Raw genomic sequence first — 27,791 nt, forward strand, 5'->3', positions numbered from 1 at the left:
ACTCCACTCCCTCCCCGGCCCTTGTGGGATCCCCCACCAATTTGTTTCCATTTCGACCACTGGTTAAATGTAATTTACCTACAAGATCTTCGGGAGTATTACATTGGCAAAAAGTGGCGATTTCACCACCGATTGGAGGCCAAAAGAATCTGGCGTCTGCTCGTTTGCCAACTTGTGCATCAGCAGTGATTTAAAAAAAGTGTCACCTGAATATGAAATGTCAAGAGAAAAGGGACATGCTTCTTGTTTTTTGTACAACATTCTGATAAATTCACATCGAGTGAGACATCTGCATGTCAAGCGCCCCAAAAAAATGCAAAAACCGATCAACTCTGGATGCTACACTAAGCTGAGAAAACGTAATGGATGGACGGTGCAAGCTGGAGATTTCCAGGTGGACACCGTTTACTAAAGTAATGAGTAATGAGTAACCAGACACATGATCAAAACCCTCGGAGCAAACCGAGCTTTGGAAGCGAAGGACATTTGGTCCTTTCTGCTAAAAGGAGAGAATTTGGCAGCAACTATTTCCTTGTTGGAGCGAAACTGGCGGATAAAGGAGTCACACTGGTTGTAGAGTCAGCCTGGGCCTGCCTATTGGGGGGGTTCCCTAGATCGCAGAAACTGAAGCATTTTAACAAATTGAGGGACTTGGCATATGTGTTGGCTAAGAGGAGGATTGCCATGGGGTGGAAGGCTTGTCATAAACCACAGGTGGAGATATAGTGGAAGGAATTGCAAAAGTGGGCAGAAGCAGAGACAATGGTATGGCAGGAGTCCAGTATGATGGGAGGGGAAGAAGAGGTGGGAACCCTGTTGGCTTGGAAATCACTGATAGCGGAATTGTTTGGAACGATGCCAGATCTGGCGGATTCCAATGGAGAACGGATCCCACCGCGCAGCGTGAACACAGAGTAAACAGACTGGATGGGCTCGTAGGGGGGGTGGGTTTTGGGGAGCAGAGATCAAATTGTATGTTGTACACATTCGAAACTGTATTATGGCATCTTGTACTGTATATTTGGTCTGTATTGTTTTGTTGGTTGAAATTTAATAAAACACGTTTTAAAAAAAATAAACTATTTCCTTGTTGGATTTTTTAAAAGATGTATTTGATCACATCAATTAACTCCCTCGTTATTTTGGATCTTGATTTGTGATTCCTGAGTTGTAACTTAATTCTATTCATCTTGCACCTCTCTCTTAGATCTAATGTTTGGATATTTGATAAAGGGTTACTTGAAATCATAAATCAATAAAATAAAAAAATAAAAAGTAATGAGATTTGAGGACTAGACTGCTAGTTGGCCATAAAAGGCATAGATGGGACAGATGAGGAACATGAACAAAAAGTAACTAGATGCCCAAATTATACTTTCGCGCAGTTGAGATTCGCAGGCAGACATTAATTTCCCTCGGAGAGCGTCTTTACTCTCAGTGGATGTTTAATAAATATAGGTAACGCCAGCTCACCAATGTAAGCAGCTTTAATGCCCTTGACTTACACAAACTACTGGCACCACTTTGCTCTTTTATTGCAGAATTTGTGCCTCCATAGGCTACAATGACAACAGGCCCTCCGGGTTCCACGCTCTGGATTGTCCCTTCATTTCCGAGCCCTGGTGCGTGTAGCAGGAGAGCTAGGTTGCACACAGTTGTGAGTTGCCATGGCTAAAGCACTACCGGGCCCTGCCCACGCCTCCACCCGATTGGCTACCAGGAACAGTTTTTTATAGCCAATCGCATCGAGGCATAGGCGGAGTCCCAGCCACTCTGTGCCTGGGCCGGGAAACCCAGAGATTCCACCATCTTCCCCGTAGAACCGGAGAAGAACATAAAAACCTGGAGTCTCCGGGCTAAACCCAGAGGTTAGGCAGATATGGTTACAGTCCCTAAGTGTGAGGTGGGCCTGGAGGCAGTGCAGGGGAGACTGATCATGGGGGAGCCTGGTACCCAGTGAGAGTCTGCGGGTAGCCAAGCAGCCATTAGGTGCAGCAGACAGGTAGTTCAGCAAGGGAGAGAGAGAGAGAGAAAGCAGAGGAGAAAAGGAAGATCTTGAGCTGCTTCCGGAAATTCAGGTGGTCCAGCTCAAGTTTGAGAGGGGCAGGGAGGCCATTACAGAGGGAGGCAGCTGCAGAGGAGAGAGATCTACCTCCCACTCTCTGCCTGCAGTTGCGTCGGACCACCGAAGAGTTTGAGCTAGCTAAGCAAAGGGCTCGAGAAGGAAGGTATTTTGGAAGAGAGAGTTGGTTGTAGTATGGGCACTGGCCCCAGAAAGCTTTGCAGACAATGCAGAGGGTCTTGAACTTGATCCTTGCAGCCACCGGGAGCCAGTGGAGAGATTTCAGGGCTGGAGAGATACGTTCCCTGGGATTGAGGCCAAGGACAAGTCCCGCAGTTCTGTTCTGGATTAGATGCAGAGGGCGGCGAGAAGAGCAAGGTAGGTTCAAAAAGAGGCTGTTGCAGTAGTCCAGCTTAGAGAGAACCAGGGCTCTGGAGACAGTGAGCTTCTGGGAGGAAGTGAGAAACGGAGGAGTACCTCTGTGCAGCTGGTAGGGGTCTTCTTGGCAAGGTCTGTAATGTGAGGAGAGAAGGAGATAGTGGAGTTAAAGATGGCGCCAAGGTTTTTTTTTGCCTCACAGGAAGGTCAAGGAAGAGGGCCAAAGGAAGGCAGCCAGAGTGAGAGAAGGAAAGCGGGAGCAGGTGTCTCAATGAGAAGAATCTTTGTTTTACTGGCACTAAGGCAGAGATCATTGGAGGCACACCAATCCTAAATCAAGGATAGGCCGTCGGGAATGAGTGAGGGAGAAGAGGAGGCTATGGGGAGCCTGACAGAGAGCTGAGTGTCACCTGCAGAACACTGAAAGTTAGAGGAGAAGGTAGAGATCAGGTGGGCCAAAGGGGCCAAATAGACATTGAAGAGCCAGGGCGGGAGGTTAGAGCCCAAGGGGAACATCACATGTGAAGGGAGAGGTGGTGGAGAGAAGGACCCAAGTTGGACCTGGGAGGGTCGGTCCAGGAGGAAGGAGGTCAACCACTCCAGGGCCTGATCCATGATGGCCAGGTTCTCACGGAGTAGAGATGTCTGCTTAGTCTTCAGTGTGTGTCTCTTTTACCTTTAAAATGTTCAGTTTTTAATCTTAACCTCGACAAAAGATCCCTTCTTGTGGTATGTCAGTGGGAGATTTGGTGGGACTAATGCACCCTCTTCCCAAGGTTTCCTCATTATACATTGCAATCATCGCATCCCCTTTCAGGAACCTCCCATTTAGTCAAACATCACCAGGGGAATGTTTTGTCTTTTTCTTGTCTTTCCCACTTTGCAAAAAATCCTCGACAATCATAGTAGTTGAGTAAGAAGAGATTGTGTTTTAATTTTTCAATACCTCCCTTTTTAAATTCTTTGCAGTTGGGAGTTTATCTTTATAATATATGACTCATGGTGTAAAATGGCACTGAATATTTCAAAAATAAGATGCAACATACTATAGAGAGCCCCTTAAAATTAGAGCAATGCCAAATGTTACTGATATCTACATTTTTCAAATTAGCACTCAAAGGAAGTGTTTTTGTTTCAACATACTTTATTGTAATTTCGTAGCCTGTAGAGAACATTGGAATCGTGGGAGCTAATTAGATTCCATGGTTTTTGGGTAGTATTTCCCAGTGTAGCCACTGCACTCTGCTCCATCTCCTCCACACTCTAATCACCCCACCCCCACACCTCACCTGTAGTCTTACCTTGGTAGGGTGACCAGATTTTCAAGATGAAAAACTGGGACGACCAACAACATAAAAGAAGGACTCCCCCTCACAGTACATCCCACCATCCTGCATCTCCCTTCATGCACCTGAATTTCAGGTGGTTCGAAAAATTCAAACCTGATGGCTATATGACCTTCATGCAGTCTTGTGCAGCTTTCAGAGAGGCGGGCGCTTTTTGGACAGAAACATTTAACAAAATCAAAAAATAAATAAGAAAATAATATAAACCAATAACATGCTAATTAATAATACAAATAATAAAACAATATACAATATATTAAAAGATAAATATAAAAATAATTAGAATTAGGTTTTACCACAAGTTTGTGTACTAGTGATAGGTAAAAGTTCAGAATGTAACTATAAACCAAATAAAAAAAGATATAATTATTTTAAAAAGCGTGTTTAACAATGTACATGTTTTTGGGTGGCTTATAACTTTGGTGGGAAAAAACGAACGTTTTTTTATTTTTGGAAGTTTTCTATTGTCTATATTAAGAGTGACCACAATGGGTCTTGTAGATTCCAGACTCTTCACACCTATAGCCGCCTATGGCTCAAAGAGTCTCAAATCCGACCGAGCCATGTCACAAAGTGTACAACCTACAGTGTAAATGTTAGAGCCGATTCGATATGCTCTGAACCAATTTATTGCACTATTGTTTCGAAAAATTTAGACTCTGCTTGAGATTCAAACTATGGCTATGTCCCATCAAAAACCCATGGCTCGATTCCCAGACACTTCAAATCGCTGTAAAAATCTCTTGAGCTGGTTTAGAAAAGGTTCAACCGGGCTGATTCCTTAATATGAATCTAGCGATAAAGTGTTGTTACAGCCCAAGAAACCTGCATGTCACTGGTTCGTTGCTAGTAGGCCGACTTTCATTTACCTCATCCAAGGCCAATGATATCAGTACCACTGGGTTGGGTTGGATAATGGCCATTCATTCCAAACAGACGAGTGGACTCAGTGTGGGGGGAGTTTCCTCCGTGTGGACGTACACACTGAAAAAAGAAAACACAGACCAGGGATCACGTGGTAGTCTGCAGGGACACAAAAAGTATATAAAAAAAACAACCAAAAGCTGGGTAAATTGAGGAGACAAGGTTTCCCCCAGAAACAAAGAGAAGTGGGCTGCACCGAGTCAGCCTCGAAAACCCAGAGTATCGATGCCATAAAAGGAAAAAAACACAAACAGGCATAAGGAGTGTGGGTGGAGGTGTTAGATGAACAAAGAACCAGGGTGGCCACGCCAGGGGTTCCCACCCACGTTTCTACAAGGGCAGCGCAAGAGAGCAGAGCGAAAGAGAGGCATAGCATGAAGGAATGTTGCCATGGTAAAATAACCCAGATTCGCTTGGATCCAATTTGAGAATGTTGAGGGATGTTCTCTCCCTCCCCTTTCAGGAATTTAGGAAAACAATCAAACCCATTCAAGATATTGGAGATTATACAGTCATAAATTGTTGCCAAACAAGCTCCGGAGCCCCCAAAATCATGCGCAAACCCAATTTTAACATTTTGACAAGCAACTCTTAAAATTAGACTTGGGGAGCTATGGAATTGTTGGGTAGAGGCAGAGCCAAATCAGTGGGGCTCTGGCCAGGCTCCAACAGCCAATTGCAACTTACAAGCCAAGCTATATAAAAGTCTTAACCCTGGATAGTGCCCCGCCACCCAACGCAACACAAGCATATACCGGGTCTCCTGTCTACCGACAACACTAGAGCCCTACCTGCCATCCTGAATCCTCACCAGCCACAAGACACAAGACCCATATCTGGCATCCTGCCCATACACTGCCCACAACACAAAACTCATACCTGCCCTTCCGACTCCCCCCACCACAAGGCAAAACCCATATCTGGTGTCATGCCTTCCTACACATACAACACAAAACTCCTCCCTGATATCTGAATAGTTCCACAAGAAGCACACACACAATCACAGACCTCCCCTTCATCTTCCTCTCCCTACACCAAGACGCTCATTACAAAATCTGGGAGGAATTTGACTCAGTACTGACCATCCTACCCCAAGTAAATGTAGTTGCATAGAATGCTCACACCAGTTTTACAGGCTGTGAAGAATCCTACCACTCCAGCAGTTCGGCCACAAAGTGAAAGTCATCCATGCTCTCGTCCTGACCAGGCTATGATTAGTCGAATGGCCTCCACTACGAGTTCCCAAATGCATCTTGCATCATCCGAAGGTGGTCAAGAACTGTGTAGCATGGATGGTCCCTGGTTAGAAACGAAGCGAAAAATATCTCTTCAGGCTTAGAAAACCTTCATTGGTTTTCTCTGAAATAATGAGTGGCATTTACATTTCTTTGCATGGCCCACCAAGCATTTGTTGCAATGGAAACACCTACCTAATTGCCAGGGCAGTAGTCAATTGTTGGACTTTTCTTGTCCCATCCCATTTTATAGGGCATCTAAAGGTTTTACCTTTTATCTGCTGATTTCCCTGGTTCCTTGACTTTATATTTGTGAGCAGAGGACCCTTTACGAAACCCCCATCCCCCGATGTGCTGCCGTGGTACCGCAAGTGGTTGCCAAGACAGAGGTGTTTTGTAAGCACCCCTTTTGGTTCCAGAGTGATTTTATCATTCTACAAGTGTTTCGAAAGTAGTCAGGTGACACCTATAATTGAGTTTTGGCTTCACCAGTGGTACAGTCATGTTTAAATTTTTAGTAGCTCAACGTACCATTATGGTATTGTGTCATTGAGGTACTTGTCCCAGGCCATTTTGTTTTGGAACATCCCTTTGTCTGTGTGAACCATGAGGCAGGCCTAAAATGGCTGTTGTGCGGGTCTGGGTTCACTCTGCACGGTCTAGAGTGGTTTAAAATGGGGTAAAATCTTTTAGTCCAGTTTTCTTCTGTTTCTGATCCAGACAGGCTCAATATGCATCCTGTGTGAGTGAATCTGTGTGTTTTGTGGACTTTAGGACCAGCCTGATAGGCCATCAAAAACCTTGTGTGTCTGCTCGGTGTGTGAGTAGGCCAGTGCCTGAGTGAGTGTGCTTATCTAAGCTAGGCCCTATACATTCCTCATATCAGTTGATTCTGCTCGCAGTTTGCCACAAAGCTATGCTGGTGCCTTTGAGTTTTGGCCATATTGGCCGTCCTCCCATTCTTTGTCCTTGCCCGGTTCCGTCTTAAGGCTGTTGGAAGTTATACACAGCTTTTTCCTTATTTTCCCCATGGCCTTCTGTGATGGCTGGACTGTCTATCCAGTGCTGGGACGGATTCTGAGTAAATGCCATGCCGACTCCCTCTGAAATCCTCCTGGCCATGGACCTCGAGATAGGGAGACTCCCTGGTCACTATTACTCCACCTCGGTTCCATCTTGGGCTGTCCTGGGTTGCATCCATCCATCGTCCCCTTATTGTGGGGGTATTATTTGTTGGCTGGCTGACGTGTATTGCCTCACGGGTTGCCAGGATCTCCTTGCGCGGGTTCCTTCGTCTTCCTGGTGTTTTCCCTCCAGCTACTGCTGCTTCGGTTCTTGTTGGGCGTCCTCTTGGGTACACAGATTCTTCTTCTTTTTGTTTGTCTGTCGGTGTCATCGCTGGTCAAGGCTCAAACCCCTGGCAATCTCAGGTCATTGTCCCAGCCCTGTAAATGAGGCCTACCCTTACTGGCTACTCTGTTCTTTTCCAAGCCAAATCCTGAGTCACTGGCACTGTGGGTTCATCTCCCTGTGCCCTGTGGTCCCAATATATTCCTTGTACGGTTCTTCAGGGGTCCCCAGCGTCTGCGAGTAGTGGGGTTTTACATGCCCCCTTTACCTCCGTTTACCATTGACTTCCATTCGTCCGAATACTGCATTGCTGCCAAAATGCTCCGCCTGCTTGGGTCTTGAACCTGGAACTGGAGCCCAGCAAGGGTATCTCCTCTGGCAGTCCCTGGAGTGGTTTGCTTTTTTGACTGCACCTGTCGGATTGAACAAGTACTTGCCTGGCTATAACTAGTAACCACGGCTCTCCTATGGCCCATGTCTCACTAATTCCTATGGAGAAACCTTCACAAACATTTAAACTCCTCATAAAATGGATTAAAATGTTACATAGCTGAACATGGACATATCCCCAGCTTTTAAATAATAAATCCCTGAACTGCACATCTGTACATAGAATGTAATGGGGTTACTGTAACTTTGGGTATTTTTCCCACCACCTATTTCTAGGTGTGTATTGAAATCATGCAAGTGTTGCTTTACGAATCTAACTGTATTCAAATGTTTGGTAGATGTTTGGGCATTGTTTTCCGTTGTTTAACCCCTTCAATCCCCGGGATTTACCTGTGAGATCTGTTTTACTGTTACTAGTGGTTATGGGAAATACTGTCACAGTTTAGTGGATTTTGTGGGTCCTTGTTATGACTAAGTAATGCTCGTTGGCCAAGTCTAGGGATCAATTTTTCTCTCCAACCCGTAGCACTATAATATATAGGGTTTACTGTTTTTATCCATACTATGTTTGCTTAGTATTTTCTTCTAAACTTATAGTACTACTAGTGACTTTTGTGTATCTGTAATAAAGTGTATATTTTTCAGAACAGTTGTGTAGTGTTGTTGCTTGGGTGGCATAATGGGACTCACTATACTTACCCCCATCCCTCTCCCTGCCCTTGAGTGCCGCCCAGATTGCTCTGCCACTGCGACTCCATAGAGAGACTTTGGTCTACCTTTTGGTTGGAGCCCTGTCTTACTCTTAGGATAGATGGTTTCACAGCCCTCCCCCTAGGAATGTGGAAAAATCATCCCAACACGAGCGGAGGAAGCACACACATTCAAGACCTCTCATGTCAGCCAGCAGAGGCCCTTTTCTGCGGGCCCAGGCAGATATGCAGAGAAGACATCTGGTTTGGTTTCTATATAGCCCCTCAACATGGAGCACTCTACTGGAAAATTGAGACTTCAAGAAACCCATATCAATTTCAGGAAAAAACAAAACATCCTCCTCTTTTGAAAGGCCTACTGCGAGTTGACCATGAATCTTGAACCCAACAGGTAGGATGCTTCTTGGGTCATCATTTTATGAACGTGGAGGTTAGTACTATCCCCTTTAATATTGGTGTAGATCTTTTGATTAGCACCTATAACACTGACACTGAATGGTAATTTCTCACAATTTTTTAGGGCCCCACAGAAGAAGTACACTAACCCAATAGGAACAGATAGCTCTTACCCTGAAGATGGATTTTGATGAATCCGAAACGCGTTGATTACATAAACACTGATGAGGAGTTATTGTGAATTTATTGTGAATATCCCATGATACGATTACGAGTCCATGTGTGAATGCTGTACACACTGGAGTGCAAGTATTTGCTTTGTTGTATTACTAACAAGATTTACCATTTTGAATAGTAAATTACTATCGTTCCTTTGTGTTAAAACAGGACGAAAGTCAACCATATCTATGACTTTTCTTTGAGTTCGATTTGATTTAAAAAAAAGCCTTGATTAAGACTGATCAGTGTGTTTTGTCTACTTGGAAAGCATTGAATGTGATTTTGAATTACAATAAGTACTTCTTATTGATGCAAGCCTTTATTCTAAGAAAAACAGTCGGCGTGGCCAGCAGTGACATGGAGAAGACATGAGGAGCGCTAGCTCCCGAGATCGTAACACTCATCCTGTCCAAAATCCTCTGTTACGGTAACTGAAACTCTGCAAAAGACCCTGACGGGTGTGTGACACCCCGGTGCTGAAGAGGAACGAAAAGCTGGAGGAGAACGCGCCTTCCCGCCATCACCAGAGGCGCGGAACACCTGGAGGGTCTGTCGGGCTGCCTGCCCCAAAGATGGCCGCCGCCGAATGAAAATACACATCCGAACGCCAGCGCTGGACAGGGGGACACAACGGCATTCCTCCTGCTACCCATCTCACAGCAATAGCAGAGTGTGACCCAGGGCTAAGCAGCAGAGCCACGAGAAGAGCAGGGCTCCGCCTGCGAGCACCACCCGAGCTCGAGCCGCCACCCGAGTCCGAGCCTGTGGCAACCTGTAAAGTCACTGCGTGCAAAAGAGGGATACCTTCGCGGCTTGGAGTGAGCGGACCGGTGCTCCAGAACTGCAGCATGGAGCCACACGATACGCGTGCCATGCACAGGATTGCCGGTGAGCCAACATTGGGGAGACGCTGTGAGTCCCGCTCCTCCATGACACATGCGGCTAGGGGTGGAAGCCTGGCCCACGCGGCGCCGGTCTAGCTGTGGAAGTGCCAGCGAGCGCGGCCTGGAGCGGAGCAGCGGAACCACGGGCGCTACCCACATCTGAGCCTGTGGCGTCCTGTGAAGCCCAGGCCGAACGCACATGCAGAGCCACAACAGGTGAAGGAGGGTGGCCTGCGCGATCCGGAGGGAGCAGACCAGCACGACAGTGCTGCAATGCAGTGCTGCAAGGTACGCGAGGTACGCGTGGGACTACCACTGAGGCAGCACTGAGGGGATGCTGTGGGTGTCACTCCCCTAAGGCACATGCAGCTGGCGGTGGAGCCCAGATTCACCTAGCATCAGCCGGGTTGTGAGAGGGACAGCGGAGTCTACGCTGGCAGTGGGAGAGCAGACCGAAGAGTGCACAGAAGCACCTGAGTGGTGGACCGAGACCCCCTGGCCGTAAGACCAGGGTCAGCAAGTAGGCACAACCATCATAAACACGCTGCATACTGGACTTGAGCACGAGCTGCGACAAGCGTCGGGTCACGGTGATAGCAACCAGTGCGACTGCGAGACATTCCAGGAGGCACTGGTACAAAACGGACTGCAGCATACGTACATTGCCTGAACTCTGGAGGAACAGAGCAACTGTACCAGAGGGTGGGTGGGTGACCACGACGCACATTACTGAACTATCACAGCGACCTCCAGACATATCGAAGAGAATGGGGAAAGATAAAACCAAGAAACTCCCTACACAGAGCAGAATGGACCAATATACCATCCCGCCAGCACAGGTCCCCGACTCCCATCCAACCACCCTGGAGGAAGTGCAAGCTGACCACGCACTCTCCCTGAGGGATGTCATGGACGCCATCGCGGATTCTCACACGTCAATGGAGCAGAAAATGAACGGGATAAGCCTGGATGTGTCCTTTTTCAGACACGACCTCCAAAAGCTAACGGCACACACAGGCAAAGCCGAACAGCGCATCTTGACTACAGAGGATGGAGTACGGGACATGCAGCATCAACTCAGAAGCGTCACATCGAAACTTAAACTGCTGGAAAACCGTATTGAAGACGGAGAGGGACGCTCGAGACGCAATAATGTGTGTATACTATGTATACCTGAGAAAGCCGAAGGTGCCTGTACGGAGCTCTTCCTTGAATCAACGGACTCATATGATCTAAGTTCTTTCTCCAAGTTCTTCTCCGTGGAGTGTGCACACAGAGTACCTACGGGTAGACCGCCACCAGGTGCGCCACCACGCAGAGTGATTGCAAAATTCCTAAATTACAGGGACTGTGATGCTCTGCTGCAACTAGCACGGGCCAAGGGCCTGATCACCTTTAATGGCTCAAAAATTGCTTTTTTCCCCTGGCTACACGAGAGAGGTGCAGAAGGCGAGGCAGTCCTTTCACCAGCTTAAAAAACACCTGCAATCAGTTGGGGTCAAATACGGTCTGCTTTTCCCGGCACAGCTTAAGATATATCATAAAGGTGCAACAGTTCACTTTATTGATCCAAAGGAGGCATGGCGCTGGGCGGAACAGCACAAAGAGGGAGACTGGTCAACCTCGCATGGCAGCAGGGAAAGAAATGACAGACCATCCCCTGACTAACAACGTGCACCCCGGCTGCCCCCTGAACAAGACCAGTCAGAAGACAGCAAGACAGCAACGGATGACCCCGGGCACCGTCCCTGATAGCGCCTCGCACTACAGCAGTGAATACACGATGCACCCCCTAACCACAAACCACACACTGTAACAACTAATATAAGCTAATACATTTTCTAAGTTACGGCCGCGAGGATGACTCGCAGTCTCATGTCGGAAGGGCCCCCCCCATAGACGTGCTACAGAACAGTTCGAGAGGTGCCAACCCCTGATCACACAACGCTTGGGAGTAGCACCTATATCTGAATTGAGTTTACTGCATGTAAGGTGTCCAGTTGATACCTTAGGCTCTTAGGTTCGGGCGACCGATGCTTCTAGTTGGGAGGAGTATAGGGTGGTTGGTAGTGGGTTTGCTAAGTTTAGTTAATTACGGGACCAGTCGGACTTATGGCATAGCGGGGCCAGGCAAGAAGGTCGCTGCTCAAGGGCTCAAGCTCGGCCGACGCGCAGCGTCGCCAAAAGCAACGCGCGCCTCCACCACCACAAGCAAACATGGGATCACATAGTAATATCACTAACGCTTCCAGAACACTCAGGCTCATGACGTCGTAGAACGTCAATGGCCTCGGCAATGCAGTTAAGCAGCGCCTGGTAAGGCAATTTCTAAATAGGCAGGCACCGGATATAGTGCTTCTGTCTGAGACCCACCTTGTAGGCACAGTATGCACCCTGTTTAAACGCACAAACTATAAGTTAGCACTCCACTCAGGTTTCACAATGGGCTCAAGGGGAGTCATGATCCTGATACATAAAAATCTGCCTTTCCACCTCAGTACGGTGACCCAGGACACTGGTGGTAGATATCTATATGTGACGGGCATGTTATGGGAACACTCTATTGCATTGCTAGCCATCTACGCACCACCAATCCTATTAGACCCACTACTCACAGACATTGCCCCGCTGATCGCAAATGATACCTCGGACCTCATGGTACTGAGTGGCGACTTCAATGAAGTCATGAATGCAACCCTGGACCGATCGCACCTGCGTAACAGGAACCCCAAAATACCCACCAAACTCGCTACATTCGCCAATGCACTTGGCCTATGTGATGTATGGAGGGAACTCCACCCAGACACCAGGGAATAGTCCTTCCACTCAGGGGTACATGCCTCCCTATCTAGGCTGGATCACTTTTTCATCCCAGCACTCGATTTGCACAGGGCACAAGAAATAAACCTGCTCCCCAGGGGTATCTCCGATCACTCCCCATTGGAATTAAAAATCAATTTGGGTGAGTACATGGACTTCAACAACTTAAGCATAAACAAGTCCAGAACTAAAATCATGATTTTTTCCAAAAATCGTCCGCCACTGAAAACACCAGCTCTTGGTCAGTGAACAAAGTTAGAATTGAAGTTGTTCCACACTTTAAATATCTTGGAGTTATCATCGACGGGACGCCTCGAGAGTCTAAAATGCAACAACACCTTTGGGCCAAAGCCAAACACCTGACTGCCCAACTGAGAACGATCGATCGAAAGTTTGGAAAATTTTCGCTGATTCCTGCCATCAATTTCTACAAGGGCAAAATGGTCCCTGCTCTAACTTACGGCATGGACTCTACGATCACCATGCCTCTTGGGTTCTGGCAGAAACTGGAGGTATATATTTGGAAATATCTCCTCGGCCTTCCAAACTCCATCCCTATGGTGGCCATCAGAAGAGAGCTAGGACTTCTGTCGCTGAATGCCACCGTCAGCGCGGCCTCATTGGCCCTCTTCAGGAAGACACTCATCCAAGATGGCCTTCCAATCTTTAACATCATTGGTCAGGAGATGGCTTCAATGACCTGTAAGGTCCTGCAGACCTGGATGCACCATCAAAAAAACAAATTGCAAGACCTACTATGTTCAACAGACGACCTAATTACCAATCCGCAAAGAGTCACTAAAAAACTGAAAATCCAAGATTGGATAACCACCATCGTGCAATCAGCTGCGATAAAGTATCTGAAGCACTTGCCTCCCACGTACAACAAGCTGAAAACCCTGTTGGCATACTGCACCAAATTTCCGGATAAAAAACTACGTAGCATATTCTTAAGAACACAACTTAATCTGCTCCACACCAGAGAAATCCTGGGGTTAAGAAATCAATCCACTATGACAACCTGCAGACTCTGCAAAATCACAGACTCTATTGAGACAGTTCGTCACCTTCTGTTAAACTGTCCATCGTTAAATCTAGAACGCAGAGCTTTTCCGGCCCCATGGTGGTGCCGCCTCATCTCGGGAGAAAAAGCCAGTTGGGTGGTAGCCACGTCTAAATTAATGGAAGCAGCCTTCATCAAAATCAACGTCAACGGCCATTTACCCTCCACCGCTGAATCTTCAACTTAACTACACTGCATACCAATAGACCCCTCCCCTGTTTGTGCTGCTCTGTTCAGAGTCTCCCCACTAGACGCCGAACACCATGGCAATCTGTCAACAACTCTTACGTGCTGCTCTTTTGTCGCGGCTTGACTCTTTAATCGCTCCCTACAAGGCGCGTTCTTGCAATTATGAAAAGGAAAAAAGCTTTTCTATATTTTACGTCTGTTCTCTTGTAAAAATATTTTTTTCTTTGATTACACACAAGTGAATAAAAAAAATATATATCACAACGTCCAGGCCGCCCCCCCCCGCCGAGTTGGTGGCTAAATCGGCTAAATAACTACTATCTGGGCGACACCGATCTAGTGGATAAGCTCCAGGAGAGCACCAACACATACTTTGAGTTAAATACACAGTCTGCTTCAAACCCCGAGATATTGTGGGAGGCCTACAAGTCAGTACTAAGGGGTGAGTTAATATCCTGGACGACTGCAAAAAAGAGAAAGCACCTGCGCATGATACTCGAAGCGGAACAGTAGGTGAAGCAGGCGGAGGAAAGACACATAAGCGAGGACACAGCGGACACAAATCGCATGTTGCTCCTAGCACGAAAGAAACTTCAAAGTACAGCAATGGACAATGCAAGGCATGCACATACTGCAATGCGTGCAAGAATTTACGAAACAGGAGACAAAGCCGGCAAAATGTTGGCATGGCTGGAAATGAATGAGCAAGGACGTAGCCATGTCTAGCGGCTAGAAACAGGAGGGCCAAACATCCGCGTAACAGACCAAGACATAACGCAAGGCTTTGCAGAATACTACACTGAGCAATACAGGGAACCCATGACTCATATAGACACCACGATTATGGAGGAATTCGACATTTCCACTTTAAATGCAGCGCAACAGGAGCTACTGGAGAGGGACATCATGGAGGATGAGATTCTAAGTGCCAAAGCTGGTCTTCAAACCGGCAAGTCCCTAGGCCCTAATGGCTACCCGGTCGATGGGCTTCGGCAAGAGCTTCATGAGCTGGGTGCGTCTGCTATATAAATGCCCAGTGGCCAGGACTAGGGTTAACGGCTGGCAATCAGACCCCTTCGGGCTGGGGAGAGGCACGAGGCAGGGCTGCCCACTATCGGTCCTGATCTTTGCGATCGCAATTGGACCCCTGGCAATTCTCCTGCGAAACACACCAACCCTGGAGGGCTTCCGCTGGTCCGAAAACTGGGATGGACAGAGTATCGCTTTATGCTGATGACCTGCTCATCTATCTGAAAGACCCAGGCAACTCCTGCCGTAGAGTCACGCACATGCTGGAGCGATACACAGCATTTCTTGGCCTACGAGTGAACTGGGCCAAATCCATCCTATTTCCCATAGGAGGTGTGCCGGAGGCGAGTCTGGCGAACGGCCCCTATCAGATCGAAACGGTGCAGTTCAAATACCTTGGGATATGTATCACGCAGCACATCGCAGAATATACATCCTTGAATCTCTCCCCCCTTGTAACAAGATTCGCAGAAGATACCCGGCACTGGATCTCTCTACCACTGACCCTGATGGGTAGAGCTGCATTGTTTAAAATGATTGCTCTCCCCAAATTCTTGTACATCCTGCAGAATGCCCCGCTATGCATTCTACAACAAGAATTTCACAAACTAGATTGTATCCTCCAGAAACCGTGTGGGGAGGCACACACGCGAATTGCTCTTTCCACTCTTCAGAGGTCTATCTGGGAAGGGGGGATCGGGTTGCCCAGGCTGCAGACATACTACTGGGCTGGCCAGATGGCGGTGGTGAATGACATGCTGCATGGGGACAGGAACCTTCCACACATCAAAGCCATCAACTCTCACGATACAACAACACCACTAGAGCATCTCTACGGAAGCCTGAGTCGCACACCAAAACCGGATATGACAACGCACATCGTGAGAATATGGAAAGAAGCACACCGATACCTAGGGTGGGATGGGAAACTGACATTGGCCCAACCCCTATGGAACAACTATTGCCTCCCAAAATTGCAAAAGTTACCTAGATTGCCCGAATGGGTCCAGCAAGGAATCACTACCATTGGGATTGTGTTACGGGAAGACAAGCTGGTACAGTTTGAAACATTACAGCTGGAATTCTCCTTGCCACCCACAGAAAGGTAACACTACACGCAACTGCAACACGCCTGGAGCACCCATAGACGGAGCACACGAGACATGCCGGAAAGCTCTCCGCTAGAGCACAATATAGTATTAGATTGAGTTGCGCGGAAGGTCACCTTCACCATGTACAATGTGATAACATCCTTTGCGACACCAGAACTAACCAGTCTGAAAACCAAGTGGGAGCGGGATGTGGGAATGCTTCAGCCAGAAGACTGGGTTGAGGCCCTGATGTACCCGCGTGAGGTTTCCATCTCTTCAAGGCTCAGACTGGTTCAACTGAAGATCCTGCACCGTGTCTACTACCCACGAGTGGCCCTTTTCCGCTGGGGTAAGACATCGGACGCACAATGCCTACGTTGCAAGCGTGAGGAAGGTACCTTCTTCCATATCCTGTGGGAATGCAGTAAAATTCAACAACTCTGGTGGAAATGTTGTGACAAACTGTCCAGCGTAACAGGCAAGACAATACAAAGATGCCCAAAACACCTGCTGCTAGGGATCTACGCTGAATCTGATCTGTCCCGCTACGAAAAACTGCACTGCTCCACTGCAACTGCCGTACTCAGGCGGAACATAGCGCAACTGTGGGGCTCTGAACGAACTCCGAGCTATGACCAATGGGTCACAGATGTGGACATCTGCACTGGGATGGAACACCGGGTGTACACAGCGAGGGGCTGTCCACAGAAAGCGAACAAAATCGATGGGAGGACGCCAGTTGATCGTCAGACGCGGCACTGCAGGCGCTGAGGGGATTAAGGGCTACGTGATGCCGAGTGAGCAAGCCAAATATGTACAGACTGTGCCACGAGTTGTCCTTGTTTTGCCAAAATATGACGGTTCGTTGGACGGTAGTCCCTGATATTAAGCTATGACGTTATTTAGTTCTTTGTTTTGTTTCTCTCTCTCTCTCTCTCTCTTTCATTACCTCCTCCTGCAAACGTTGAGTGTATGAAGGTCTCCTTGTTCCCTACCCTGAAAGATGGAGAGATGAATGTAATGTTGTTTTGTTCTCGTTTATGTCGCAAAACCAAGAAAATCTTTGATTTAAAAAAAGAAAAACAGTTGTTCTGTGTTTTGTGTAGACGAAAATAACATTGCTGAACTTTAACCTGAACAGTGGTTCCCACGTTGATGAGAGAACCACACAACTGATAGGGCCCCTGTGTAGCAATACACTGTTTTGTTTTTCTGGGACTTATGCAGTGACAGCATGCCATTAGGTATTTGGGAATTATAGAACTCTCATCCACATAAGAACATGAATACTGCATTTCTCCCAAATAGTCACAGCTTCCCCCTGACAACCATCTCCTCCCATGTGATCCTCCCTCATGTTACCACCCCCAGGGTAAGGATCAGGTAGCGGCTGCCTTCCCCTGGTCACATGAGAGGAAATCCTAGGTTGGGGTTTCGTGATGACTCTGCAGGAATCATCACACCAGTGCTCCTGAATATGGGCAACTCCCTAGTGCCAGCCTAGGCATTTCAGAGCTCTGCACCTGAATCCCAGAGCACCTCACTCTCCAATACCACTACCTTAGAAGATCTCTTTGTCTACCGTGTAACAACCAACCTTTGCACTGCCTGAAGCATTTCAAACCTTCCCTCCATGGATTCCTTAGCAAAATACAATAGAATATGGAGGGCAGAGGGAACCTACTGTATGCACACATTTACCTATGATTGTCAGAGCTCCAACCCACAGCCAGTAGACTCACTGTGAATAATAAGCTACCCCCACCCCCATCCCCAGGTCATGCACTTAATTATCTCCAGTCATCAGATCTTCAGGATTGCTGGCAGCCACCGGCTAACTGTGAATGTAGCTCCACTCACCTATTCCCTCCTTCATTGTCCAACGCCTGGGTGGTGCCCGCCACCTTTCATTCCCCACCCCTCTCCCTTTTCCATGCGCTCTCAAATGGTCTTCCATTCAAATTGAACTATACAAAAGACCCAAATAAATGCACATGAGGTGAAGAAGGGATTTGAGCCCTGTGTGCACTTTATACACTCCACCACATAGCGTCTCATCTCCTATTGATACAAATAAATGCTAGAGTAATATTTTAGCTCTTTAAAGCCAGACATTGTTTCAGAGAGATGACTTTCAAAGTACACAAATCATATTATTAACCAGCCTGACACAAATATATATATTCAAGGTAAAATCTGTACTTGAAGGGATGTTAGGTGAGAACTTAACGCAACCCCCTCTGAAATTCAGCTAAAGAACCTTATCTTCATGCCTCTGCTGCACAGCCTTTGACCACAATGATGAAATCACAGATGACATCTCTGATGGCATCATTGGTGACATCACTAATTACACCATCTATTAAATCACTGGTGACATCACAAATCACATTACAATACTAATTGGCCATGACCAGTGGCCACAGCCTGTAGCTGGGCCCACTGTATATTTTAACACATTAAGGAGCCATTAGCCATGGTCTTTGGCTATGGCCAGTGGCCTAGGCATGCAGCCATGCCTCCTGTTTATTTTAATTCATTAAGGGGCCACTAGCCATGGCATGTGGCCATGACCAGTGGCTCTGGCCTTCGGCCATGTGCATTGTATATTTTAAAACATTAAAAAACCACTAGCCCTATGCCCACTATATATTTTACAACACTAACCGGACAGTAGCCATGGCCTTGGCCATGCCCACTGTGGGCCTCATTACGACCCAGGCGGTAAGGGGTTTACGGCAGCGTTAACAGCGCCGACCCTTACCGCCTGAGTACGAGGTCCCTTAGCGCCATGGCGCTTTTAACACCTGCTTTTAGCAGGTGTTAAAATCCATGGCGCTAAGGGACCATGGAGTTCATTACGCCACCGTAATTTACGGTGGCGTAATTAACGCCTTCCCCACTCGCATTATGCCCTATGGGGCAAAAATGGGAATGGGGAAGGGTAAATGGGGATTGGGGACTTACCGCCCCGCCAAGGTCGGAATGGGGCGGTAAGTCCGCCAACCACCATGGCGTAAACATAGTTTACGCCATGGTGGTAAAGTCACGGCCCAGGCGGTAACTTACCGCCTGGGTCGTAATGAGGCCCTGTGTATTTTAACACAGTAAGGGGCCACTACCTATGGACTTCATCCAGGGCCTTTGGCCATGCCCACAGTATATTTCATAACACTAATCAGCGACTAGCCATGGCCTTCAGACATACCCCCCTGCATATTTTAACACATTAAGGGACAGTAGTCATGGCCTTCTGCCATGGTCAGTGTCCACGGCCTTCGGCCGCGCTTACTGTATATTTTCAAACACGAAAGGACCCCTAGCATCAGTTGCCACAGCCTTCAGCCGTGCCCACTGTATATTTTACAACACTAACTGAGCATTAGCCGTGGCCTTTACCCATAGCCAGTGGCCACGGCCTTCATCCATGCACAATTAATTTTTTCAACACTTTACAGGGCCGCTATCTATGGCTTTTAGCCATGGCCAGTGACACAGCCTTCATCCATGGCCACTTTTTTTTTATTGTACAACACTAACAAGGCACTATCCATAGCCAAGGCAAAGGCTGCAGCTAAGGCCACGACCTAAATTGTTATTTAGTTAATCAAAGCTTTTATTAGCTAAGTCATACATGATGTTATGTCTGATGCCATCACAGATGTAATCAGTGGTGTCATATACAGGGGTGTTGCTAGGTCTGGCAAAGATCTGGGGCTATGCTCATTTTGGAGCTATCAGGACTGGGGGCTAGGTAGCCTTTTTGGTTGTAACCCCTGAGCTTCTATCCGGGGCTACAACCAAAAGACCCGGGTTTATAGCCCCCTGGACCCACCCTAGCAACCAGTGTTGTCATAGATGATGCAATTAGTGATGTCATCAGGGATGACATCTGTGATGTCATAATTGTGGTCAAAGGCTATGCAACAGGGGGTGGAAAGTGAGCTGGCTTTAGCTGAATTTCAGGTTTTCTTTTATGTTAAGTTCTCACCTTAATGTCCCTGTAGCTAAAGTTTTTACCTTGAATTTCAAAGGTTTATTTGACAATTTATTGCTCACCTTAATGTCCTTGCAACTAAAGTTGCCCCCTCATCTGTGCCAGCACCCCACACTCCTCCGCCGGCTATTCGTGGCTATAGCCGAGATTACAGAAAAGCTTTGTGTTGCAAACTCTGTCCCTAGACTCCCTCTGATGCCCCCATTTCACTTGGTGTCCTCTTGCCCCCCTCACCTCTAGCCAGATGGCATTTGCATGTTTCTTGACCTGCAAAAGCAATTTTTCTGTGTTTCCTTTTTCCGATAACCTCGGTTATACCTGCAGCTATCTCTTGCATCGAGAAAAATAAAAAGATGGCAGCTTTTTTATTTCTGAAAACCACGATCCTGCAATGCACCATGGGAGATATGACTACTTTTTGGGGGATAAGGGGGCACCCCCTTCTCCATAAAATATTAAAATAACTACTGCACGGAATAACCCCAAACCACAAAAAGGCCTTGAGTCAGCAGTTCGTGCCCAAGTTGTTTTGGAACTGGTCCAAATCCGTCCAGATTTTTGTTGTTTTCTTAATACGGTTTTGAAATTTTCTAACACATTTTTCCCAAACTTTTCAGTCTTGGGGGGAGGGGGTGGAGGATATGGGTAGGGGCGCATCCTGAATTGTCTTTGGAATTACGCCAAATCCGTTATACGCGTCAAAAGTTATTAGCAATTCATTCTTTTGAATTTCCTATGGGAGTCCGACTCACCTTAACTATAAGGCAGCGACCGCTGGTCTATACTATAATATATATATATATATATATATATATATACACACATTTATTGAAAACACTTTAGTTAAGTAGTTAAGGTGATCAGATTTGATTTAATATGATCACCTTAACTCAGTGCCCCCTATTTATGACCCTTAGGATCTAATGATGTGTTATTTATATAGTGCTTACACCAAGGTGCTTTACATAGAACACACAGACATACAATATCGCCCAACCGGAGTTGCATTTGTATTTGTATTTTATTAAATTTATATAGCCCTTTACTCCAAAGTGCTTTACATGAGAACAAATAAACAGACAGCGCTGAGGAGGGTGTGGGAGGGGGGAGGTGTGCAAGGGAGTAGTAGGTGTTAGAGGAGGTAATAATGGGGGAAAGAGGGAATGCAGGAATGTGAGGGAAGAAGAGCAGAGAAGGGGAGACAGAAATCAAGCGGGGTGAAGGGAGGAAGGGGATAGGAGGGATGGAGAGGCTAAGGAAGAGGAGGAGTAAGAGGTAAGGGTAAAGGGGAAGGGAAGAAGTAGGGAAGGCGGGGTGTTAGGGAGGTGAGTGGAAGAGGTATGATTTTAGAGAAGAGCGAAAAGAATGGTAGGAGGGAGAAGAGCGGATGTGAAGGGGGAGGCGGTTCCAGTGGAAAGGAGCAAGGAGTTCGAAGGAGTGGAAGTGGGAGGGGCGCAGGGTGGAGGAGGAGGAGATAGTAGGAACAGATTAGCAGAGCAGAGAGGACGAGAAGGGGTGTAGAAGGACAGAAGGGAGGAGAAGTAGGGGGGGAGCAAGATCATAGAGGGATTTGAAAACAAGATAGAGGAACTTGAATTTGAGCTGGGAATGAAAAGAGAGCCAACCTAGCGAGGTGAGGGAGGAGGAGATGGAGTCAAGAGGTGAGAGAAGGCATAGGGAGCGGATGGCAGAGTGGTAGATTGATTTAAGAGGGGAGAGATGAGAGGAGGGGAGTCCGAAGAGAAGGGAGGAACAGTAGAAGAGTCTGGAGAAGTGAAGGGAAGTAATTAAAAGTTTAGTGGCATGAAAGGTAAGGAGGGGTTGAATTTTACGAATGTTATAGAGGTGAAAGCGACAGGATTTAGCAGTGAGAGAAATGTGGTGAGATAGAGAGAGGTGAGGGTCAATATGGAGACCAAGGTTACGGGAAAGGAGAGAGAAGGAGAGCTGGGAGGGGGGAAAGAGAATGAAGGGTTGGAGCGAGGAGGAACAGTGATAGCAGGGAAGAAAATGAGTTCAGTTTTATCAGTATTCAGAGTAAGGAAGTGTGAGGACATCCAGGATTTAATAGCAGAAAGGCAAGAAGAGAGTTTATCATGAATGTCAGGAGAGAAGGAGGAGAAGGAGTGGAAGAGCTGGGTGTCATCAGCATAGAAATGGTGCAAGATGCCAAAAGAGGAGATAATAGGAGCTAGGAATGAGGTGTAGAGTGAGAAAAGAAAAGGGCCAAGGACAAAGCCTTGGGGAACACCGTAGTTGAGAGGAAAAGAAGAGGAGGAGGAGCCACCCCAGGAGACAGAAAAGTTGCGGTTAGAAAGATAAGAGGAGAGCCAGTTGAGAACGTTGTCCTTGAAGCCAAATGATGAGAGGGAGGAGAGGAGAAGAGGATGGTCGACAGTATCAAAAGCAGCGGAAAGGTCAAGGAGAATAAGGATGGAGGAGTGCTTTGCATAGCGTGCAGAGATGAGAGAGTTGAGAACAGAGGTGAGGGCAGTTTCAGTGGAGTGCAGTGGGCAGAAGCCGGATTGGGTGGAGGGAAGGAGTGAGTGGTTAGAGATGAAGGAAGAGAGTTGAGAATAGACAATACGCTCAAGAAGTTTAGAAAGGAAGGGTAGTAGAGAGATGGGGCGATAGTTGGAGGCAAGATGGGGGTTGGCAGAAGGTCTTTTGAGAATAGCGATGATAGTAGCGTGTTTAAAAGGAGTACTCATTTACTGACCTCGAAAGGATGAAAGACTGAGTTGGACGTGCCAGGATTTGAATCTGCGACCTGAAGATAGCACACAGATCCAAGCAGAAAGCTCTCAACCCACTGAGCTATCTTGCCGGCCTCTAGTTTACTTGGTTATTGTGAATCCCATCTGTATGTGTGTGCTCCATGGGCTTTGCAACAGGGGAGAAAAGTTAAGATGATCATCGCTTCCCACATCTGCTGAATTTCTAGGGTTTTGTTATGCCATGGTTTATTCGAGGGCCACTAGCCATGGCCTTTGGCCACTATATATGTTGCACCAATAGTTTTCTTTAGGGCCCACTAGACATGGCCTTCAGCCGTGGCCACTGTATATGTTCCACCTATCGGTTTCCTTGGGGCCCACTAGCCATGGCCTGCCACCCTGGCCAGTGACCACGGCCTTTGCTCGTGCCAACTGTATAATTTAATACACTAGGTTTCTTTCAAGCCTACTCGTTATGGCCTTCGCCGTGGCCGCTGCACACGTTGCACCAATAGGTTTCTTTGGGGACCACTGACCAGGGCCATTGGCACAAAGACCCAATTCCCCCTGCCTATTAGATGTTATCAGAACAGATGTCCCTCCATTTATTTTTTCCTCTCAGTTTCCATTCCCCTGATAACCTCTGATAATTACTGCAATAATCACACGGTAATCTCACGCTAATTACAGCGATAATGCTCCAAAATTAAAAAGTCCGCACAGACATTCCCCAAGTTCCTCCTTCCTTTTCCATAGGTCCACCCACCCTCCTCAGTTGATTGTTACCCACCTAGCCCCATCCTATTAATCTCTTCCTCTCTTTGCTTCATGTGATGCATTTTCGTTTCCAAGCGCATCTTGCATTATTACAGCGGTAATCCCACGAGATTCCCCCGGTATTCCTCCTATAATGTGAAAATGTGCAAACTGCAACTGGCTCCCCAGATCTCTCCCAACTCCCCAACTTCAAATGCTGTCCCCCCCCCTCCTTTAGCCTGATGCGATTTCAACCTTTTTCCTTCTCCAAATTCCACTTTTAATTTTTCATTCCCCCGATATCACTCCAGTAATCGTTCGTATCAAGCAAAAATAATTGCGGGTTTTCATTTCTGAAAAGCCTCTCAGCTGCAAAGCATCATTGCAGCTATAGCTATGATTTTGGGAGAAGGGGCACTGCCTTACCTGTCAAATACGTTAAAATCTACTGAACGAAATAACTCCAAACCTGTCCCAGAAATTAAGTCTATGCTTCATGCCCAAGTTGTTTCTTATTTGGTCCAATTCCCTCCAGGGGTTTTTGCGCTTCGTCTTGATAAAATGTGGACTTTTTCTCTATGGGAAAATGAATGAGAGTAGGCTGAAAATAGGGTTTGTTTTCTTAATAGCGTTTTAATTTTTTTAACAAATCTTTCCCATAATAGCCAGTCTGAAGGGACAGGGTTTTTTTTTTTTTTTGTTGCAAAATATCAGCCAAATCGGTCATGCAACTCATAAGGTATTAGCAATCGAATTCTCAGATTTCCTGTGGCTCTTGACGCTCACCTTAACTATATTGCTGCAACAGCTTATTACATGGACGCAGTAGCGTCCATGTAGTTATGGTTAAGTTGGTGTTTCCATAGGAAGAGCATTTTCTGGGTGGCTTATAACTTCGCTCCCTCGGGACGAATCCTCACCAAACTTTGCAAAAAAAAGTATATGGCCCACTCTGAATTGTTTTGCACAGTTTGGAGAGGTTTGGTCCCGGGGGGGCAAAGTTATAGGGGGGTCCCAAAACTTTTGTTTGTTCCCATAGACATAATGGGAAAAACGTTGCGCATGCCTACAGCCCAAACCGCTGCACGGATTTACACCAAATTTGCGGCAGGAGCGGGGGCTTGGTCCCGAAAGCGTGCTTTTGCAAATTTGGTGTAAATCCGTCCAGTAGTTTTTTTAAAAATGACCAAAATGTAAGGCAAAAAAATTTGTGATATCTCCATTCGCTCCGCGGATGGACTTCCCGGTTCGCTCCGAGGACAGTGCCCTGATTGGCCGAGCGGCTTGCGCGATGTCCGCGGACATCCGAAGTGTTCACTGATTGGACGGCGTGGCGCGTGGAGCGTGTCAGATTTTTGGTGGCGCCCGACATCTTGCATTCGCGGACGACCGCGGACAGCGAGGTGAAACTTGGTTTAAAAATTGTATTTAGTGGAGTGTGTTGGTGTGTAAAAGTGTTTGGGGAGGGTGGGGGAGTATGAGATAGGTGCAATATTGTATTTTTCTTATGTGCTAGATGCTTTTGTTATGTTCGATTTGTCTGCGGACAACACGGCTGTTCTGAAATGTTCGTAAATAAACAGAATGGATTTGGTGTCAAGTTGAAAGTGTTCTAAGAACACTCGTGGGGTCCTGGAATGTTCGCAGGGAGTGTCCTGAAGACGTTGTCTGTATTGTTCGTTGGCAAGCTGAAAGTGTTCTAAGAACACTCGCGGTGTCCTGAAATGTTCGTACATAAAGAAAATGGGGGTGTCTGGAGGACGCTGTCCCAATCGTCCTCTGGCAAGTTGAATGTGTTCTAGGAACTTCCTTGTGTCCGCGGACATTGAAATGGTTGCAATGCTTAAATCTATGGGTGTGATATGCTGCGGTGGTTGTGGCCAGGATATAGAATGTTGGGTGCATGGCCATTTGCCCATGCACCGAAGACTCTATGCCCTGGCCACAACCACCGCAGCATATCACACTCATATGCCATGCACCCAAGAGTCTATGCCATGGCCACAAGCACCGCAGCATATCACACTCATAGTGGCTTATAACCTTGGGTCAAAAACAAATTTATAAGGAACAATGTTATAAGCCAGTATGGGTGTGATATGCTGCGATGGTTCTATTTATCATGTTATACTTACTATTTGGTTTAGTAACGGGAGTCCATGTTTTTCTTGTTCATTTCTGTGATAAAAGAAAATAGCTTGTTAGTATTAGTATTTTATAAATTTTATTTTATTACATTGTACAATCAACATTTTCTTCTTTTTTTGACCCTCATATTTAGTAGATGACAAACCAGAGTACTGTGCAATTTGCTCAGTTTCTGTGTTTGTTGCTAAAATCATTGGGTCTGTGGGAGAAAAGAAATCCATGGTGGATTAAAAAAAACCTTTTTCTGTTATGCTACAGTTTATTTGTTTGTTTGTTTTCAGTGTTTTCTTGTTGTTTCTGGCTAATGCTTTATACATTGGATTGTTCTAGTTTTTGGGAGCAGTAAGATATTAGGTATTTGTTTGGATATTGTAAAATTTTGGAGCAGTTAGATACCAGTAGGCGTATTCTAACTGTTCATTTTTTTATATCATTTTGTGGTATTGATTTATCTGTTTGGATATTTCTAAATTTTGGGACAGTTAGATACCAATTGGCGTATTCTAACTGTCTATTTATTTCTCTATTTGAGTGGTATTCATTTATCTGATTAGTTGTTGTAGCATCTTTGGGCAGTGGAATATTGTGACAGTTTATATTCTTTTTACTACAAGTGTACTTAAGGTTTAAGCACAGTTTAGTTATCACAATTTGGTTTTAAGAACATTAAATAAGCGTTTGTAAGATTTTCTGGTAATCTCTGCTTTAGAGTGATGGTAATATCATTACATTCAAACCATCCACATTTCTTTTTTATATATTTTAGTGCCCTGAATTGGTTGTGGCTCCTGCGTGGTAGATTATACCTATTGTTGTGAAGGTTTTCCTAGCAAGTGATATTTGACCATGTGTGAATCCAGTCAGCTTGCAGTTGTTTTTGGTACCATCTGCATTGTAACGTAGAAGCATTAGTATTACATATTTACTATGTGTTTGTATTACTAACGTGGAGCGATGATCTGAATTGCATGTCAAACATAATCTACCATGGTTTGCATTTTGTACAAGGTGCTGAAATGGAACGGATTCACAATTAGGTATTGATATATACACAAAGCGTTCATTGGGGATTTGTTCTTGTGTTACATTGTTGCAGAGAGTGCATGTATGTTTCCACATGTATGAAATCTGGAACATTTCATTTATAGGTATGTTTTTGTTTTCCAGTACTAATAGTAAGTACATTAGAAATTCTTGTGGATCTTCCTGTGAGTTTATAGTGAATTTCACCATTCCAACACAGTAGTCCAATTGTTGTCTTATTCCATAAACACTATACGTGTTGTCAGGATTGTTTGCTGCATTTCTGTGAAGTACCAACATTTGCAAACATAATGGGTCTGTACTGTGTAAGTAAATGTTCTCAACAATTGGTGGTAATTGAAATAGAATATTCATTGCTACATTTGCGTAGCAACTTACACCAACTATATTTGAGAGTTTAAATGGACCAGGTAGAAATGTATCTGACTGCTTTTTTTGGAGTTTGTCTTCCTTCTTTGAAGAAGTACCTGGTTTACTTTCCCTAATTGATTCTTTTTTGCTTGTGGCACTTGATAAAGTATTACTTTCTTTTACTCTCTTTGGAGGATTTGCAGTGACATCCTGTTGCTTTTCTGTTTGATTTATTTTTCTTTTATAATGTTTTACTTTTTTTGGAACAGAATATGTGTTTAGATGGGGAGTGTATAGTGAACGAAGACTATTGTATTCTAAAATGCAAGGAATATCAGCGTTTATTTTACTAGCATCAAAGTTGATTAGAAATAGACCGTCAAGTGTACGTAAGCGTGATAGTGCTACATAGCTCATGCCTTCTTTAAAGACTGTGTTACCAATGTCTATCATTGCTTTGTCTAGGGTAAGGCCTTGTGATTTATGAATGGTGACTGCGTATGCAAGAGTTAGAGAAAATTGTTCTCTGCGTACATACATGTCTTTGAAGAGAAGGAATCGAGCTGTTGAGCGTCCTATTCTTTTTACTTCTGAAAGTTTGTCAAAGAGAATATTGACAAACTGAATTTTGTTGTCACGAGGGTATGTTTGAAAGCCAACAACTGTACCCAGTGCTCCATTAACTAGTCCTT

Source organism: Ambystoma mexicanum, chromosome 1p (genome assembly GCF_040938575.1).
Source record: "Ambystoma mexicanum isolate Mex_15411 chromosome 1p, UKY_AmexF1_1, whole genome shotgun sequence".
NCBI lineage: Eukaryota > Metazoa > Chordata > Amphibia > Caudata > Ambystomatidae > Ambystoma > Ambystoma mexicanum.